This window comes from Neofelis nebulosa, chromosome 2 (assembly GCF_028018385.1).
Source record: "Neofelis nebulosa isolate mNeoNeb1 chromosome 2, mNeoNeb1.pri, whole genome shotgun sequence".
Classification (NCBI taxonomy): domain Eukaryota; kingdom Metazoa; phylum Chordata; class Mammalia; order Carnivora; family Felidae; genus Neofelis; species Neofelis nebulosa.
In genome coordinates, this window is record NC_080783.1 from 74,396,214 (window position 1) to 74,416,615 (window position 20,402).

At 42.6% G+C, this 20,402-nt stretch overlaps 1 long non-coding RNA gene and 1 pseudogene across 1 annotated transcript; both read right to left on the bottom strand.

Annotated features, from left to right (window-relative positions):
- Positions 1–20,402, bottom strand: part of LOC131503659 (mitochondrial carrier homolog 2-like) — a 57,167-nt pseudogene that overhangs the window by 12,782 nt on the left and 23,983 nt on the right.
- LOC131503660 (uncharacterized) lies at positions 888–14,169 on the bottom strand. Its single transcript, XR_009257514.1, has 3 exons — positions 11,382–14,169; positions 3,637–3,719; positions 888–1,383 (listed from the first exon to the last, which is right to left on the bottom strand). It is a non-coding gene; the product is annotated as an uncharacterized LOC131503660 (long non-coding RNA).

Below are 20,402 nucleotides of genomic sequence, written 5' to 3' on the forward strand. Positions count from 1 at the left end.
TGGGCTAGGGGCCTGGGGCCCTGCTGAGGTGGCAGGCCAGCTATGGTGCCTGGTACTCTGCTCCTGTCTGCACAATCAAGGTAGAGGGCAAATGTAAACTCTGGCACTCATCAGTTCCTCTGACCTGGAAAGAGTTCCAGCAACTCTCCTGCTGTTTGGCAGGTTTCTAGAGATGGCTCCTCTATATTCTAGTTGCCCTTTTAAACCATGGCTTTTTTTTTTGTGCCCCAGCGCAGATGAATCTGTTGATGGTCCCTGTACGTCCCTTCTTTACTGTAGTTCACCATGTGGGCAGACGGGGTTTCCCTTTGTTACCCTGCTTCCATCTTTCTTGCCATTCTCTATTTGCTCTGTTTTTGTTTTTGTTTTTGTTTGTTTGTTTTTCTTTGTCTATTTTTTTCTTCAGGAGGAATTGCTTTATAAATAGGTGTAGACTTGGTGTGTCCACCGAGGAAGTGAGTTCAGGGTCTTCCTATGTTGACATTTTGGACTGGAACTCTGATAACATGTTTATAGTCTAACCTCAGGCCAACCTTTTCCCTAACAGAATCTTCTATCCCTTTATTCCCCACACATCTGGTATCATCTCTTTGCGTGTAAATTCCAAATATTTTTCTCTAGCTTCAACCACTCTTTTCATTTCTGAAAGGCTTTTTAATTATCAACTCAATTTGGGTTCATTGCTGATCTCTCAACTCAAACATACTCAAAGCCAAATTAATCTTTTTCTTTTGTTCTTTCTCTTCCCCTCCTTTCCCTTCTCTTCCCTTCCCTTCCCTTCCCTTCCCTCCCCTCCCCTCCCCTCTTCTTTCTTTCTTTCTTTCTTTCTTTCTTTCTTTCTTTCTTTCTTTCTTTCTTTTTCTTTCTTTCTTTCTTCTTCCCTTTTGTCAAGGGAGACATGATAATTTCTCCAGCTAACTGGGCCTGGCCAAGACTATCATTTTATCTTGAACTTCTCCCTTCTCTGTGTCCATCTTCCCCACAATCCTTTGCTTAGACTTTTATTACCTACTTTGCTTCTTCCCACATCTACTTCCACCTCCCTGGTTCAGGCTCTTGCTTTCAAAGAAAACAACATGAGTGAAGAGAACAAGCAATGAGAAGCCCTCATAATGGGGCTAGCACAGGACTCAGAAATTGAAAGATATTTTCCTTGAGTAGAGAACTTTATTTCAAAGTAATGGAACATCATCAATAAAGGTAACCCAGGCATACAAATGCCTGGCATCATTAAATAAAGGCAGGGAAGCTTGTGGGGCTTTTTCAGGTTGGGTATGTATAGACATACTCAATGATTAGACTGGACAAGTATGTTCATTCTGGAAGACTTTGAATTTCATTCAGTAGCCAGTGGAAAAATACAGACTCATGTGGCATGAAAACCTGTTATAAAATTGTGTGATAGTTAAGAGAACATACCATGCAAGCATTAACTATGGCACTAGGAATTGATATACAACACATTTTGCTCCTAGAATTGATTGTTTTAGTGGCTAGTTGCTTGTGGGAGTGGAAAGGATGGGAGAGGAAGGTGCCAGAGATGACTCTGAGTTTGGTAGCCTGGGTGTTTATAAAAGCATGATTAACCTGAGGAAAAACACAAATTGAGTTTCGTGTTTGTGAATGACAGTGGAGTTCAGTCTTAGGCATGCAGAGTGTGATGTGTCAGTGGGATATACAGGTGGAGGTTTCCAGGACATACTATTACCTCTGTGAGGATGATCTAGAAAATCTATTCCTAGCTCACCATTGGATATATGGTTTTTATTTATATATTCCATCAACACAAAGACAACCTGTCTGGCCCTAAACCCATCATGACTGCCTTACCTCAAACATCTTGACCTTCCCACTGCCTCGGTTGGTTAATGACATTTTTATTTCCAAACCCCTTGTCTACTATCTATGGGTTGTTTTCAATTCCTCTCTTTCCTTTGATGCTCATATTTAGGCATCAAATCTTATTGATTTTTCTTTTACAGTGTGTCTCACATCTGCATATCTTCTGCCTCTTTTAACTTTACTGCCTAATCCTGGTCATTTTTTATAGCTTAATAACCACCTTCTAACAAGACTCTTCCTCCAGTCGGTCTGCTAAGAACCCATTCCGTCTACCACAATAAGATCACTCTTGCTAAAACATAAGTTGATCTTGTCACTCCCTTTCTCACAAACTTTCATTGACTTTCTGTCACCAATAAGAGGAAGTTAAAATTCCTTAATATTATAAAATTCATAATATACCTACTCTAGCATTCTCTCCAGCCAAACTGATCTATTCTGCATCTGACAACCTACTTTTCTCTCTCCCAGCCTTGCTTCATTGCCTGAAATGTTATTGGAAGTTTGTGAAGGGTGAAAGATGTTTATAGAAATATTTTGAGATGGAAGAAGAAAAGATCTTAGTATCCTGGCAAAGTCTCAAATGGGACGCTACTGAATATACCTAGCTCACCTGCCATGCTAGTGGGCTCCAATCACAGACCTAACATCTAGAGAAGGGAAGAAAAAGAAGAGGAAATGAGGGAAAGAAGGGGAGATAAAAGAAAGAGATGCATAGGAGTTATCCAGGAATATCAGAGCTAAATAACAGTCTTTATAAACCTAAGAGTGATTATTCTCTTGTCTTTAAGCTTCTCAAGGGCAGAAACCAGATCTTGACTCTCTCTGTCTCCTAGCACCCAGCACAATGGCTGGCATATAGATACTGCTCAGTAAGCATTTCTGAAATGAATTGTCAGCAATTGACTGGTCTTCAACTAAAAGATCTCAGTTCCCTCACTATTCCCTCGGTTGTATTTTGTAATTGTAAAAATTTCCTTTACTTTTTGTATGCCTTTTCCAATAAGTCCAGAACAATATTGAGGGAAAAAAAACACAGGACTCAAAAGAGTGTTTCAAATATGGTATATAATGGGGAAATTGATTTACTCCAACAAAGTCTTATTTTTTCAGTACATTTCCAGAATCAGACTTGACTTTTCTGTCTCACTTCCAGCTTATGAGCAACTTTAACCATTAACTCTTTCCAGCAACAATTATTCATTGTTAGTCACTGCCCTTGCTATGCTGGTATAATGTTTTCCCTCTTAATAAATGTATTACTCTGTGCTAGTTGCTAATGAAGTTCATTCTTTTTGCCTCCACCTCTTCTCCATCTTGCCAGACCATTTGGAATTCTAATCCTGTCCTGGATGCTAGCCCTCCTAACTGACGATGGGTGTCATCTGCTAACAGCATGTATCATCTGTCAGCTTTAGGAGCTTATTTTCTGTTCTATCCATGTAAATCATTGATGAAATATTAAAGAATCAGTCCCAGAATGAATGCTGTGGGACGTGATTTCTAATATCTCTGATTTTGACATCAATGCCATTGATAATGAACTTGTTGTAAGACTGCCTACCATACAGTCAACATTTCTCCAGTGTATTCATTGAATGCATTCTTGGAGAAGACAATCAAAAGTCTTTCTGGGGCCAAATAGCTATGGAAAAGTTTAGGGAGAAACTTAACATGCTGACTGCCTGCTTTTCTGCTAGGCATTTTATGTGTGTTAATTTAATCAATCCTTCCACAACTCTCTAAGGCAGTATAGTATAGTGGTTAACACCATGGTTCCTAAGGTTAGACTACCTGAGGTTGAATTTTTCCTCCATCACTTAGAGCTGTCTGATCTTGGCAAGATATAGAAATTCTCTGTGCTTTAGTTTTATCATCTGAAAAATAAGGAAAATAGAATTCACCTCAGGGGACTTTATTGAGGATTCCATTGCATGTAAAGCACTTAACCAGTGTCTGGCACGTAGTGAATCTTAAACGAATCTTAGTTATTATTATTATCCCACATTAAAGTTGAGGAAATTAAGGCTGGTATGTAATGGAACCAAAATTTGAGACCCAGCAGTGTCTGATTCCAATTCATAAGCTCTTTCTACTCTCCTGTATAGACTTTTAAAATTACATCCCAGGGGCGCCTGGGTGGCTCAGTCGGTTGGGCGTCCGACTTCGGCTCAGGTCACGATCTCGCAGTCCGTGAGTTCGAGCCCCGCGTCGGGCTCTGGGCTGATGGCTCAGAGCCTGGAGCCTGCTTCCGATTCTGTGTCTCCCTCTCTCTCTGCCCCTCCCCCGTTCATGCTCTGTCTCTCTCTGTCTCAAAAATAAATAAAACGTTAAAAAAAAATAAAAATAAAATTATATCCCAAATATTTTCAAAAGAGACTTCAGATGAAAATGGCCATGGCAGTCAGAAATATATTTGATTATACCCAAACTTTATGATTTAAGCCAATATATTTGGGGGGGGGGAGGGCGTTTATATTTGACTAAAATCTTTTTTAAAGACAAGTTACTTTATGAGAAAAACAATCAACATAAACTTAAAATAAAAATCATAGAATATTAGGTTTGAAAAACTGTAGGGATCATCTAGTTGAAGCTACTAGTGAATAAGAGATTTTGGAGGGTTTTTTTCTTTTTACTCCCCCCACCCCACCTCCCACTTACATAAGTGGTAAGTGCTCAACATACAAGACTTGGATAACCCTGAGAAGCTCTGAAGAGGAAAATCACCCATAATTCAAACATTAATGGCAATCATTATTAATGTTTTCATGTACGGACTTTTTAGTGTTATTCTTCCACGCACAAATATTTTTTTGACAAAATGGCATCACAATATATATGCTATTACAGCCTGTTTTTTTTTTCACTTAGTAACAGATTATGAGCATTTCCCATGTCATCATTTTATTGATGTTTAACATCTGTAAAATCTGTAAAAAATAAATAAATCATATGAGAGTACCATAATAATCTAATCCCCTACTGTTGGACATTTAGGTTGATTCTATTTTCTTTCCCACTATTATAAATAAAACTGTCATGAAGAGCCTTGTATTATGTTGTTGCATAATTCTCTCATTATGTACAAATCCTTTTTATCCTTAGCAGATGGTTAGCCAGCCTCTGTTTGATCACTTCCAGTAACAGGGAGCTCACTTCTTTGCCAGACAGCTCATTCCATTTATGGACAACTCTAATTGTTAGAAAGTTCTTTATTTTTAACCAAAATCTGTTCCCTTTAACTTACACTCATTGATTCTAGTTTTGTGGTTTGGAATTACCCAAAGCAATCTTTCCTTTTTGTACTTGGCAGCCCATCAAATACTTGAAAGAGGCCGTAGTGAAACTCCCCAAGTATTCTCTTCCTGAAGATAATTATCCATGCTCATGAATCTTATGATAAAAAAGGATGAGGAATTGGTAGCAGTAGGGGGTTCCTCATGAAAGATATACATTTGGTAACATAATATTTCCCTTTCTGCTTTGGCCTACTGGAAGCTCAGAGCCTCATTGGTTGCCCCATCTTTCTAACAGTATAACCCTATACCTGCATATCTTTGCGTTATCTTTGCCCTTGGGTCCAATAGCCTATATTTTCTTGGCTATTACTTTCCCTTAAAAAAATTTACTGAAGATGACTCTATAAGTTCTGTACCTCCATTGGTGCAAGGTATATTGTAATGAAAAAAAGTTTCTCTATTTCTTTTGGCAATTCTTTGTAGGAAACTAGTTGACATTTTTGTCCCCTCTCATCATTTAGGATACACGCATGTCTTCTACTCCCCAAAGCTCCCAGAACAATGGGATAGTTTCAATTCCCTGCCCCTTCTCTCTGTTGGAGAAGCTTAATGTAATGTGAGAATAGAAAGCCATCTCAATCCTCCTGAATCATTAGTTCCTATAAAATTGTCAATATCTCTTCTGTCATCCAGCAGCACCATTTTCTGTTCTTCAAAGAAATTAGAGAGCATACCTTTCCAGCCCCCAGATCCATGATGAACACGCGTGTGCCGCTGTAGGATGGGTAACCCTCCCCACAACGCCTCTGAGAGGATAGTAGTGTTATCCTCATTTACCCTAAGAGAACAGGGGCCCGACAGGCGAGGTTTGAACCCACGCCCCTCTGACTCTGAATCTGAGAGCCCATCCCGGTCCCTAAAGGGCGCGGGCTTCAGATGAGCTCTGGACTGACTCAGGCCACAAGGATTCCACTGCCATTGGGCGAGAGGCAGGCGACTCTGCATGTTCCTCCTTTCATTCAGGAATCCAGCTCTGATTATCCTCTTCCCACTGAGAGAAGTGTGGTGGCTGCCAGTTGCATATGGCTTGACGAAGATAGGAGAGGACATAAAGGCGGCCCCCCTCCTCTCTGTGCTCCTGGATGAGAATCAAGCAGATTGTTTCCTATTTGGAGGAAGTCGATGTGAGAAACCTAAGGCAGCAGGCAAACCCCAAATGGGTGAGAATAAAAAATACTCCCCCGACCCCCTTGTGAGGTTCTGCCTGGAGGAGCCAGGTGTGAAGGCACCAGGGCTGTCTGTGGGCCAGAGAGCTAGAATATTTCTGCCCCAGGAGCTTCCTTCCTGCATATCCCCTCCTGACGAGAGGCCGCGATTGCCTTCGGCCTCCCTCCCTGGAAGACCTCTTCTGCTGGCAGGCTGGCCTGTGTAACAGCTCTGAGTTGAAACCCTCTTAAAAATAGCTCTGTTCCCTTCTGGGTTGAGCAACTCACACTTGAAAAGCTCTCTATTCTTTATAATGAATAGAGAGCAGGGACTTTTCATTGAAAAAGAAGAGCGATAATGCAAAATAAAGGCAGACTGAGGGTAGTTGTTCTTTTGAAGCAGCGGACAGGGAGGGCTTCGGCACTCACAGCTTTTACAGGTAGCAACCCTTTCCTCGGATTATTCCTGGAATAGAGGCATGGAGAGGCTTTTGAGCGGCTCTTGCTGTCAAAAGCATGTGTGTGGTGGGCAGTATTTCAGGTGATAGCGCGGGCTAGAGACGGGGGCAGAGCAGCCTCAAGTTGAAATTTTGATCTCATTAATTGACTGAAGAAGCAAAAAGCCTCCCCCCTCGGCCCCCAAAAGAAAGCATAACTCTTTGCCCTCCAGACCTCTGAGGCTCACGCCTGTACCCTGGAAGGACCAAGAAAGGCTGGAAATTAAAGCGGGAGGCCAGAAAGCTGGTGCCTACCTTGGCAGGAAGAATCACAGTTAGGTGTGCTGTGGAGAGTCTTGTCTGTTAGGGAGGCCGGACTCTACTATTTGCGTCTCTTCCAGAAAGAAAGAGGAGTTCAGATGGAGAAATGAGATAAAACTCTTGGCCTGCAACGTCAAATCTTCTTTTGAAGTAGCGTGTCTCCTTTACATCAAGTTCAGTGCAACTCTTAGGATCCCAGTGAACCAGCAAACAGCTCTATCTCAGCTGTTACTTGGGTATCCTGCTCTATACCAGATATAAGCCTCTGAGAGGTATGTGTTGCATGGGAGCGAGGGGTTAGACATCTGAATTAGGCAGGGCAATTAAAGCTAGTTATTGTGTAAGAAAAAAAAAACAACAACTCCAGATCACAGTCTCTTAGGATAAGAGGTTTGTCCCTTACTCGCATGAAGTCCAACATGGATATTCCTGGTCAGGTAGCCATGCTGGGCAGCTCTTGTCAAGTGGTAACTCAGGGAATCTTTCCATCATGGGATCTTCCAATCATCCTCTGGGCTTTGCAATCCTTTGCTTCCTGCCACTCAGACCAGAAAGTGATTTAAGGTGGTAATGGGGAGATCATGGAGACATCCTTAAGGGGCAGGCCTAAATGTGGTGTACATTACTTCAGCCAGACTCAGGCACTTGGCTGTAATTAAATGGAAGGGGACTAGCAGATAAGAAGAATTGACTTGTGTATCCAGGAAGGATGGGTGAAGTAGATATTGATGGAATTTAGCATTCTTCTCCAAAATATCTAATCTTCAGGCCACATGATTTCTTGTTATTTTCTCTGTTCACCCCACGTGGTCCATACAAGCCAGGTGCTCTCTGTGGCTGCAGAATACAGTGAGGCTAGAAGCCATGTCCTCTTGTGGTCTTGCCACTTCTCTTGGTAAAAGGCATCATGGGCCCATCAAATCCTAACCCTTTCCTGCCTGGGCAAAATCTCTTTCTCTCTCTTCTCTGATCTTCTCTAGAACTCTCAGCATAAACTTTTCAACAAGCTCAGCTTTTCCCAGAAGATAAGAAACAAAGTTATTCTGACACAGCTTCAGGTTCAGCCAACCGATAGGCCAACCACCTTCTTGAAATGAAGGGAGAAGGAAAATACAGAGAACACATTACAAATCAACATTTCAAGAAACCATCATGCCACCAAAGTGCTTGAGTTCACTGGCATTCGTGAGACATTTGACTCAAGACACGTTTAAGCTTTTAAATTCAGGACTGCCATCTTTTCTTTAGACCTTTTTGATTTCCACCATAGCAATAAGAAATCACGTTTTCGCCCAGCATCTTTTTCATAAAGACAGAGCAGTTGTAATCACCATGATGAGATAAAGAGTACACACAGAACACATGGTTGAGATGGGGACATTGGGCAGGTGACTAGGCTGTCACCAGCTAGGTGAACTGATGCCACCTACCACTTATGAGAGTGGGCCAGACCAGATGCTCAGCAAAGTAACAAATGATTACCGACCATGGATCTCTGAATCTCTCAGGCAGTTGACAGCTTGGAGTGACAATTGCTATGGTTTGTTTTAATTTTCTCAAGAGACAAGATTTGGTAGGAATTCATCTGTTTGGTTTTTTTGAATTCACGTCTCTGGACCTTGGGAATTACATTCCAAGGGACTGAAGGAAATGCAAGTCCCATTTGACAGCCACAGAAATCTTAGAGGAATTGTGGTTCATGGGAGTGGCTTTAAAAGACAAGATAAAGAGTAGTCTGATTATCAGAACGGAGAAAAAGTGAGAATCATGGAAAATACCAATGTATAACTTGAAGGCTAATTCTTTTTAATACTCATCTAGGTTTTGCTAAACAGATAACTTGTAAGTTTTTATAAGAACACAATAATTGCTATGGACTGAGTGTTTGTCTACTCTCCCAGATTCATATGTTGAAACCCTAATCCCCAGTGTGATAGGATTAAGATACAGGGCCTTTGGGTGGTAATTAGGTCCTGAGGATACAGCCATCATGATGGAATTAGTGCCCTTAGAAGAGACACCAGAGAGCTTTCTGTCTCTTCCCTCCCTCTCTTTCTCCACCCCCTCCTCTGCCAACCCCAACTGTTTGAGGACATGAGATGGCCAACCAAAAAGTGAACTCTCACCAGAACCCTGACCACGCTGGCACCATGACCTTGGACTTTCCAGCCTCCAGAAGTGTAAGAAAATAAATTTCTGTTGTTCAAGCCTACCGGTCTAGGGTAATTTGTTATAGCAGCCTGAACGAAGATAACAATCATTTCAAACTATGATGTGTTTGCTCGGAATAAGTCGTACCTAATTCATTACTTTTCACTTTTTAGTTGGACTATCGTGTTGTCCGATTAGGGGAATATCATAGATCTGTCTTTAATCCTGATTATGTTGAAAGTCTTGAATAGTAATATATTTTGATACATTTAAAGCTGTTGAACAATCAAATGTAGGCTGAACAATGAGAAAAAGCCTGAGCTTTGTTTGGGGTACCTGGCTGTAGGTAGAGCATGCAACTGTTGATCTCAGGGTTGTGAGTTTGAGCCCCACGTTGGGTGTAGAGATAATTTAAAAAGTGAAAAAAAAAATTAATCTTTGGAAACAGGCAGTTAATAACAAATTGTTCTTATGTGCCTAGATTCTGAAGCAATGGACAAATAAATGTAGGTGTCAACCTAATAAAGAAAAAAAACCAAACAAAACCCCAGCCCTTGTTTTTGGTTAAACTGATGGAAGAACCTGACTGGGTATATGCCCACAATCTCTCCCCTAACAGTTCCTGATATTTCAACGCTATCCAGTCATGGCATAGCTGGGCCACAACAGGTCACCCCTGAGGAGACAGCTCAGTGTTTGGTGGAGAAGAGTTTCCTAGAGCAGAGGCAACTCCGAAGAACTCAGAGAGGATGCACTCGGGCTATTTTCAGTGTTTCTCCAAAAGTCACTAATCACCAACCATGGGCAGAAGTAGAGGGAGTAGACTAGAAGTGGCAGAAGTTATAAACCTGACATTTCTAGAAAGGCAGGAATTCTTATTTTACCAGCCAAGTCAGGAATGCATGGAGAGGACTAGAGTGACTACTCCTGGCAAACAATGAGAGAACCTAGAGTGAGTCTTCTCTTACTGCCACTGTTTCAGTCAATATTTTGCTATTTGATTCATATGAAAATACAGAAGGAATGTATATCTTTGTTGAAGCTGATGCCAAAATAGGGAGAATAGCTGACATGACAAATGATAACATTGCTATTAAACATTATCTTGGGGGCATCTGGGTGGCTCCATCAGTTGACTGTCCAACTCTCAATTTCGGCTCAGCTCCTGAATCCTGGGTCGTGAGATCAAGCCCCACATCAGGCTCCGTGCTGAGCGTGGAGCTGCTTGGGATTCTCTTTCTTTCCCTCTCTCTCTCTATCTCTTTTTCCCTCTGCCCCACACTCTCTCTCTCTCTCTCTCTCTCAATAAATAAATAAATAAATAAATAAAATAAATCCTTAAAAAAAAATAATCTCAACTGAGCTGGAATCCACCAGGCTGGAATCTCCTAGATATAACTGGCTTGCAATAAATATCAAGGCCTTTATTTAGGTGAAAATGTTAAAAAGAAAATTCCATACACAATGCAACTGCTCAGACACAGGGTAGAGACAGACAGCTTTGACATTAGTTTATGTAAAAAATGTTCTAGGGGTTTTAGTTTATCTGAACTTACTGTGACAACTATTATGTGTCTGCTGAAAATGTTAATGCAGTCTCCCTCTGCATTTGCTCAATAAATGATTGCTTACGGTGTATTCCGTAGAAGACACTGTGATGAGTTCTGGGAGCTGCCAGTAGCACAGTGTCTGGAGCAATCTGTCCAGTGAAGGGCACATACTTTATGAGCAGCATTAATAAGTTAAAATAGAGCACTGGTGGGTGAAGATTTAGTCCTACATCTTTAGGTTTTCATGAGGCAACTTTTACTAACCCGTGGGAACAACATTTGAGTATTTTATTGGTAAGAATTATTTTACCTGGACATGACAGAAACACTGATAGACCTAGCTTAAATAACAATAAGGAAATTTAGTTTCTTTTATAATTAAAACAACAACAACAGGCGTGCTTTGGTGGCTCAGCCAGTTAAGTGTCTGACCTTGGCTCAGGTCATGATCTCGCGGTTCGCGAGTTCGAGCCCCACGTCGGTCTCTGTGCTGACAGCTCAGCACCTGGAGCCCTCTTCAGATTCTGTCTCCCTCTCTCTCTGCCCCTCCCCAGCTCATACTCTGTCTGTCTCTCTCTCAAAAAAAAAATTAAAAAACAACAACAAAAACAAATGAACAAAGATAGAGCAAACCTGTTATAATTAGAGCTGGAAATCTATTTCTCTGCTCTTCTTTGCCTTTTCTCAGCCTCTAGGGGAAGGCTTTTTTCTTCAGACTGACTCTTCTGCAGTTAGAAGATGGCTACTCTCAGTCCTTGAACAAAATGCTTCCTCATTAGAAAATCTTTTTTCCAACTGTTCAAGCAAACGTCTTATTCAGTCTAATTAGGCTAGTTTGTATCATGTGCCCATCCCTGGTCCAATTGCAGGATCTAGAATAATGCTGTGCATTCTATAGCATTCTATAATAATGCTGTGCTGAAAGCTGAATTCTAGAACCAATCACTTGCAAGGGGATTAGAGGTACTACGATTGGCTTGAGTTGAGAATAGGGTCACCTTCCAACATTTGGGCAACGTGGAAGAGGGGTCTTCTATAAGTAACATTGGGGGTGTGTTTGAAAGAGACAAAATAGTGGGAGTGGGTGGCAAGTTGGCCACCAGAGGGGAAGGGCTGTCTTCTTAGATGGGTGAGTTTGAAGGAAGAGAAACTAGGTGTTTTTCCTTTCTCTTTCAGGAAAACCTGTCTACTAGTGGTGAAGCCTTTATATGGTAATAGCAGTGACTCTTATCCTCAAAACCTTGCACATTGGTGTAGATTCAAGCATCCTGCTTCTCTGTATCTGACTATGTCAGATAAGTTCAACTAGGTGGGGGTTATGAGGAAGGCTGATTGCAGTGAAGGTCCAAGTTGTACTCTCCATATATGTTTGCTGGAAATAGAGCTGACCTTTTGATCTTAATCTGCTGGATTCTAGTGTCTAGTTCTAATTAATGTATAATAATGGGAGACATGATTATCATCCCCAAAAACCTTAGCAAGTATGCCCCCAGCAGCAACCCAGAATCTAGTGGATTCTGAGAATTCTGTCACACAAGGGATATATAGATAGAGTTCAATATTGAGATATTCAGCTGCTATCAGTTATCTAGAGATGTCTAGATATATCAGATATTTAGAAAGTTCAAAGGGTGTGAATTTTCACAGGAATAGCTGTGGAAAAGGCTGCTCTGCTGGTAATGAGAACCCTGTCATTGGAAGTATTCACACGTAGACTGGATGACCATCTTCCAAGTATGCTTTAAAATAGAATTCCTGAACACAGTTGTTTCTACAGTATAATGCAACTTTTAGTTCTATGTACTCCTATTTTGTAGGTATCTTAGACCTGTAGTTTTCAAAGTGTGATCTCTGGGGCACCATCAGGATCACCTGGGAAGTTGTTACAAATGCAAATTATCAGGTCCCACCCTGGAATTCCTGTTATCTATTGTGTGCCCCCTGCCCCTTAAAAAGATATGTTGAAGCCTTAAGCCCTAGTACACCAGAATATGAAACAGGGTCATTACAGATGCAATTAGCTAAGTTAAGATGAAGTCGTACTGGAGCAGGGTGGGCCCTTAATGCAATATGACTGGTGTCCTTTTAAGAAGAGAGACATACCCAGAGACACAGACATAAGAGGTGAATGCTGTGTGATGATGGAATCAGAGATCAGAGCTACATACCTTCAAGCCAAGAATCACCAGAGATTGCCAGCAAACCCCCAGAAGCTAGGAAGAGGCAAGGAAGGACTCTTCCCTACCTAAGGAAGGCCTCAGAGGGACCACGGCCTTGCCAACACCTTGATTTCAAACTTCTAGCCTCCAGAATTGAGAGACAGCATAGATTTCTTTTGTTTTCAACCACCCAGCTTGTGGTAATTTGTTATGGCAGCACTGGGAAACTAGAATATACCTACTAAATCAGAAACTCTCAGATCGATGCCCAGCAATGTGTGTTTAATAATTCCTCCGGATGATTCTGATGCATGCTAAACTCTGAGAACCACCAATTTCTATTTTGGATCTAGACTGATGCCTCTTACTCGGACATGCGTATGAATGAATTAGGGATTTTGTTAAAATGCAGAGTCTCATGAAGTGGACCTGGGGTAGGGCCTGAGATCCTGCATTTCCAGTAAGCTCCCATGTGATGCCATACTGCTGGCTCAAGGATCAGACTTTGAGTAGCCACGCCTAGACCAGAACTGCCCAATAGAACTTTGTATGGAAATAGAAACATTCATATCTGTGTTGCCCAGCAGGTCACTAGCCACGTATAGCTGTCAGTCAAAGTGACTATTCTGACAACTGATTTTTTTTTAGTTTTATTTAATTTTAATGCACCTGAATTTATATAACCCCACGTGTTAGAGACAGTGCAGGTCATTGTATCCTTATTCCTAGACTTAAATGGCATGTTTTAGACAAAGCTTGCAGGGCTTCAACTTCTGTTCATCCAAATCATCCATAATTTAGTAGTTAGGACTAGTGGTGCCGTGCCCTATGGAAGACTATGTGTGCTCAACTGTGTACTAGGAGCCCCCGGAGAACATAAAGTAGATTAGAGGGTCTTTGCCCTTAAGGAACTTCCTGTTTGTAACCAACTCTCATTGTATTTCTACCAGTTTCTGCCAAGCCTGAAAGTGTTAGTTCAGTGTTAAAGGGGGAGGGGGGGGTGGAATTAAGAAATAATTAGAAGAGATGATGCTTGGCAGGGGCTTTTTTATCTCAAGGCTACCAGATTTTGTTCATGGAATTTGAGAACATGAGTGATTTGCATATGTTGCATAAATTTGCATCTTGTATTCAAGAGCCTTGACTCCAAGTCTATGAAGTACAATTTAATTAATTAGTGGAACCTACTAGCGTTGTATTCAGAACAGGATTCAGGGCATAACACACATGGAATAACTAGCTGTTGACAACAATTCAGGAGATTCCAGACCAGGTTAGGAGACCAAAAAAAAAAAAAAAAAAAAGGGGGGGGGGTAGTGGAAGAGGGTCACAGCTGAAGGGAAGGAAGAGGTACCAGGAGCTTTGTTATCGCTGACCCCTGCCTTCTCTGCACCTCAAGCCTTTGTGTAAGCTATGGTTTACTTTTCACAAACTGCACAGCGTCAGCTGAAGTTCCGCGAATGCATGGAATTATGCCTTTTGTCCCAGCGAGTGTCTGTTTCCTCCTCTTTGGTATACCCCACCTCTCTTGCCTTGCTTCTTGGCCTACAACTGAATTCTGCATGGGTGTCAACAGATCATTTTAAGGAGAAAAGAGTGGATGGTAGGCCTACAGCAAAAGAGAGGATGCTAGGCTCCGGGGGTAGAAAGTTAAATAACACAGGGTCTCTGCTGTGAAGGAGCGCAACATCGCAGCGGGGGGGGGGATGGACGCACGAGCAGTAACTACCATACTGTGTGTCAAGGAAAATGGCGCAGCTGCGTTTTAGCAGGAGGAGGGCCCACAGGAGACACAGCCAGACTCCTCTCCTGTGGAGGGGTGGGAGGAGAGTCTTCACACAGGAGGAGCTTCACGACAGAGAAGGACTGTGGGCGGGGTGGTGGGTTCCAGGCCCAGAGAACAGCATGGTGTGTTTAGCAAACTCTAAGCATCACTAAATGTGAAGGGGGGGAGGGAGGTCAGGGAGAGGTACGAAGGCCAGACCAGCCTATAAATGCGTCATTCACTCGCTTTCAGAGGCAGGGGGTTGTAACTAAAATAGAACACTTTAGGGGCACCTGGGTGGCTCAGTCGGTTAAGCGTCCGACTACGGCTCAGGTCATGATCTCACGGTCCGTGAGTTCGAGCCCCGCGTCGGGCTCTGTGCTGACAGCTCAGAGCCTGGAGCCCGTTTCGGATTCTGTGTCTCCCTCTCTCTCTGCCCCTCCCCTGTTCATGCTCTCTGTCTCTCTCTGTCTCAAAAATAAATAAACATTAAAAAAAAAAAAACAACAAATAAATAAATAAATAAAACAGAGCACTTTAGCCCACCTCACGGAGGAATGAAAACATGCCAGAAATCCAAACAGAAAGGCTAAAAGGTCTTTCCCCGAGGAACGATGTCATCCTCTCCTAGCATCTCCTGACCTACGTTTGCTGTAAATCTGCCTTAACATTTCCTACGTATGCCTTTTTCTCGGAGATTCTGAGTGCCTTTATGACCCGAGTTGACTAGGAACAAGCACCTATACAAAATAAGCTGTGTTTGAGGCACAGAACCAAATACACTCTCCTGTGTGCTGGGCGGCCGCGGGGGTTGGTTTAGACAGAGTGGATGCCAAACATGGCACTTAAGTAGATGTTCACGAAAACCACCCAAAGATTTCCCTCGATTATCTCACCTCTTCACTGTGATGGCATTTATTCCCTCTTTCTCTTGGAACCTCAGAATAAACATGGCCCCTGGGCGCAGCCCCAGAGATACTACAGATTCATTTGGACCCTGCCGTGGCCAAATCTGAGAGCCACAGATTTCCCATCACTGCCAAACTAGCAGGATGGCTCAAGGAGGGGGACTAAGTCTGGTGCCTCCCCTGTCTCACCCATGTAACGCTGCTGTATGAGAAGACTGGCTTCCACATCTCGTTGATTTACGAATTGTTTGCGAAAACACAAAGTATAGAATATAAATTAACTAACTCATGTACGTGCTCCTCAGTTTAAAAAATAAAACATTTCGGGCACCTGGGTGGCTCAGTCGATTAAGCATCCGATTTCGGCTCAGGTCATGATCTCGTGGTCTGTGAGTTTGAGCCCCGCGTCGGGCTCTGTGCTGACAGCTCAGAGCCTGGAACCTGTTTCGGATTCTGTGTCTCCCTCTCTCTGTACATCCCCTGCTTGCACTCTCTTTCCCTCTCTCTCTCTCTCTCTCAAAAATAAATAAACATTAAAAAGAAAAAGAAAAAAGAAAACATTTCAAGATCAGTTGAAGCCTTGTGTATCACTCTCTTCTCACATTCTGACCCTTCTTCTCAAGAAGTAGTCACTATCCTGAATGTGGTGTTTATCATACCAAATACTGTCTTTCTATGATTACTCTGGTGTATCATGTTTTAAATATTTTAAGATTTATAAAAATGTTATTCAACGGCATCCCGGTAAATGCTTAACAACTGGATCTCCAGGGAGGGAAAAAACTCGAAAATAAAAGACCTGATTTAAAGCATCTGCCAGTTTCTGTGGTGTAAACATTCCCTCCACAGCTGATTTCAAGCTACCACCTGATGTCAGTGAACCCGGAGCTGGGAAGGAATGAGCCCGGAAGACATGAACTAGCTCCCGGACTCCACTGATACGTCACACTGCTCTACATGTCCGGTAACTTGATTTTTTTCCCCCTCATCATTATTATATTTGAGATTTACTCACGTTGATGCATGTATTTCTAGGATCTTTTACTTCTAGTGCCATATAAGGCTGGGGATTGCGTGAATGCACTAACATTTATTGTTCCTTTTGATGGATATTTGGGTTACTCCGGATCGTTTGTGTCTTAAAAACAATGCTGTAAGAATCATTTCTGAATGTACTTCATGGTGCACTGATGCAAAAGACTCCAAATCTCAGAATAGAATTTCTGGGTGTTGGTTATTCATGTTTCAACAGGACTAGATTTTGCCTGATTTTTCTCCTCAGATTTCTTCTCCCACTAACAGTGTATGAGAGTCTCATTACCCTCATCTCCTATTCTTAGTTTTGACAGATGTTATGGGCTGAATCGTATCCCCTCAAAAGTCATATGTGAAGCCCCAACCCCCAATGTGACTGTATTTAGAGATAGAGTCTTTAAGAAGGAAATTAAGGTCAAATGAGGTCCTAATCTGATAAAACTGGTGTTCTTATAAGAAGAGGAAGAGGGGCGTGTGGGTGGTTCAGTTGGCTAAGTGTCCGGCTTCGGCCAGGTCATGATCTCATGGTTCATGAGTTCGAGGCTTGCGTCGGGCTCTGTGCTGACAGCTCGGAGCCTGGAGCCTGCTTTAGATTCTGTGTCTCCCTCTCTTTCTCTGCCCCTCCCCAACTCATGCTCTGTCTCTCTCCCTCTCAAAAAATGAATAAACATTAAAAAAAAAAGAAGAAGAGGAAGACACACCAGAGTTTTCTCTCTCCACCCACGCAACAGAGGAAAGACCCTGTGAAAACACAGTAAGAAGATTGGCCATCTTTGAGCTGGAGAGCTCTCACCAGAAACCAGATTTGCTGACACCTTAATCATGAACTTTTAACTTTTAACTTTTAACAACTGTGAGACAGTAAATGTCTGTCGTTTAAACCACCCAGTCTGTGGTATTTGGTTATGGCAGCCCAAGCAGACTTATTCTACAGACTTTAATTTTTGCCTTTAAACACATGCAGTTTTTCTTTGTTTTATTTTTAGAAACTGCTTCCTCCTAATCAAACGTCAACTCTTATCTAATTTGACAAAACAGGCCTCTCCCTTAAAAATGCACCTGTTTGCTTATTCCCAACTTACTTCCTTTGGTCCACCTAGGCTGATTTTCTCAGATTCCCCGAACATGCTCATTCTCATCTCTGGACCTTGCCTAGGATACTCTGCTTTCTTCCCTAAGGATATCCAAATCCTACCCATTTTTAAATACATCATTCAAATACCACTCTCTAAGAGTTAGGACTTTTGGTTCAAATGGCAGAAAATCCAAACCAAACTTCTGTGGGCACAAGATGGAAGTCTGGCTTCAGAAGAATGGAAGAACTTGTCTCAGGGAAGCCAGGAATCCAAACAGTGCTACGAGGTCCCTCTTCTCACATCCATCTTCCACTTCACTCTGCCTTGGACTTATTCTCTTTTCTATGCATTTCTTTCTCGACTGAAGGGGCTGACACAAGGCCACAGAAAGCTCCAAAGTTACATCATTCTGTCTTATGCATCACCCACAAGAAAGAACTTTTCCCTCTCTCTTTCACTTATAATATCTAGGGGGGAGGGGAGGAGGGAGGTTCATTGGCCTGATTTGGATCAAGTGCCATTCCCTTGTTCAATCATTCTGGCCAGAAGGGTGGGATGCTACAGTAGCTGAGCCTGGGCATATGCCCACGTATAGCCAGATACTTGCTCCAGAGAAGCTTTGCATTGTGTTATAATCACATGGTACTTGTAAAACCACTTGCAGGGTAGAAGATCAAGTACCCTGATGGGGTGCCTGGGTGGCTTAGTTGGTTAAGCATCTGACTCTTGGTTTTGGCTCAGGTCATGATCTCATGGTTTCGTGGGTTTGAGCCTGGCTTGGGATTCTCTCTCCCCCTCTTTCTCTGCTCCTTTCTGGCTGCTCTCTCTCTCTCTCTCTCTCTCTCACTCTCTCTCTCTCTCTTTCAAAAATAAATAAATGAACATTAAAAACATTTAAAAAAAAAAGAAAACAATATCAAGTTCCCTGAAGAAGGGATCTTAGGACCTACCACATGCCTTGTCCATGAAGCCCCCACTATTTCTCTAGCCTTCCTTACTTCTCGCCACTTCCAAACTTGTAGTGTATCTAAAGCATTTATCACTCAATTATCTTTGTGTTTCATGCTAAATTATATTCTTCCCAAAGTTAAGAATCATGTCTTCCCTTTCTGTGTATCCTTTGTAGCCCCTAACAGAGCTGAGCATGTAGGAGACGTCCAATAAATATATATTCATTCTTAGAACCTGTGGCCTGCTATTTCTTTCATTTAAAAAAAATAATGTTTATTCATTTTTGGAGAGAGAGACAGAACATTAACAGGGGAGGGGCAGAGAGAGAGGGAGACACAGAATCTGAAGCGGGCCCCAGGCTCTGAGCGGTCAGCACAGAGCCCGATGCGGAGCTCGAACTCACGAACCGTGAGATCATGACCTGAGCTGAAGTCGGACCCCTAACCAACTGAGCCATCCAGGTGCCCCTCTTTTGTTTTTTAAAAAAGATCTTATTTTCAAGTAATCTCTATACCCAATGTGGGGTTCGAACCCACAGCCCCAAGACCAAGAGCCTCATGCTCCACCGACTGAGCCAGCCAAGTGCCCCTGTAGCCTGCCTGCTATTTCTAATAGGAGCAGATCTTTTAAATCCATTCCCGTTGGCTTCAGCCACAGTTTTAACTCAGATTAGAATTCTGCAGCTATAATGAGATTCTGGAGATAACAACACTGCCAAAAACGTGTATAATGCATTGCAATTTAGGAAACACTCTCACATTCTATGATCCTTACAAGTGGATAGAAGGCAGGTGCTATCCCCATTTTATAGATGAAGGAACTGAGTCTCGGTGTAGTTGAGTGTCTCGCCCAAAGCAGACTGGCTGTTAAGTGGCAGAAACAGATAAACCACATTCTGACTGGGCTTTTGGGAACAAAGCTCTCTCTCAGCCCCTAGAGGAGGCTGAGTGTTGCAGAAAGTGTGACAGAAAGTGTGAAGAAGTGAGTCCTCTTCTAGAAACAGCACTCTGGGGGCTGTCCTCAAGAAGCTCTGATCACCTCTCATCACGTGAAGTGTCCATGAATGGACTGGCCTATGGAAACTCTACCTACTTTTGGGCACTCGCCGCCCGGAACATGTGTTTGAAGCCTGGAACTAAAGCATCTTTGTGGCCCTGGACGTTACTGAGGAGAGATTCAGCCCACATTTAAATGCCAGATGACAGAAGCAAGTGGCCAAGCAGTGCAGGCATTTTTGCCAAGTTGGAATGGGAGCAAGTGTGACTAAGCCAATGGGACTAGAGGTGGCAAACAATTCGTGTCTGGTTGGAACCAAGCACTGTGTTGGCGATAACACTTCCAGAACAAGCAAGGGTGACCATAAACCCGTGTTCCAAGGAGCCCTGCAAAGGAATGAGCTGCACACACTTCTGTTCTCTAACAGAAATTCACCAATGGGACCCATCTTTTAACCTCAGCAAGAACAGAAATGTCGGCAATGTCATCGCCAGCCTTCCCTGCTTCCTGCTGGCCCAGCAGAAGCTTGTAAAGGCAGAACTTCAGGGCCCAGACATCTTGTTTCTGTTGCTTTTGCCAGAGACTTGCTCCAGAGGAGGTTTGCATTGTGTTATAATCACATGGTTTGCAAAATGATAGTTAAGAGTCTGTTAGCATTTCCACCCCAAACCTCATATTTTCAGCTGCTCACAGTGACTCAAATATAAGAATTCTCTTTAGGCTGAAATTTGGCACACAGGGTCTCAGGCCCAGCTGGGGAGCAA